Below are 413 nucleotides of genomic sequence, written 5' to 3' on the forward strand. Positions count from 1 at the left end.
GTGGCTTATACAGGTGATGTTGAAATGACAGTTGGGCCCTTTCTGTGCAGGGACGGTGAAACTGTATGGATCTGGGATATTTATGTGAAACATCACGGCTTTTTGTGCAGTTTATTAAATCCTCTAGTGATTTAAATGGTGTGTTATCATGAAACTCACACACACAGTAGTGAGAACATATTGTTTTCACAAGGGAACACAGATCTAATTCAGTTGATATAGATTGCAATCGGTACTTGATTAAACAGTACTGTTGTGTTTTGAGGTCGACCGAGGGAGAAAAGCTTAGGGGCCTGCTGCCTTTCACTGAGGTATAGTAAGAACTGCCTGCTCCAACCTCTCTCTTCCGCTTTTCTTGGCCTGCTGCGGAAAATGGTTTAATGTGACGCAAACCGGAAGTGCATTCCCAAAGA

This window comes from Salmo salar, chromosome 03 (assembly GCF_965601325.2).
Source record: "Salmo salar chromosome 03, fSalSal1, whole genome shotgun sequence".
Lineage (NCBI taxonomy): Eukaryota > Metazoa > Chordata > Actinopteri > Salmoniformes > Salmonidae > Salmo > Salmo salar.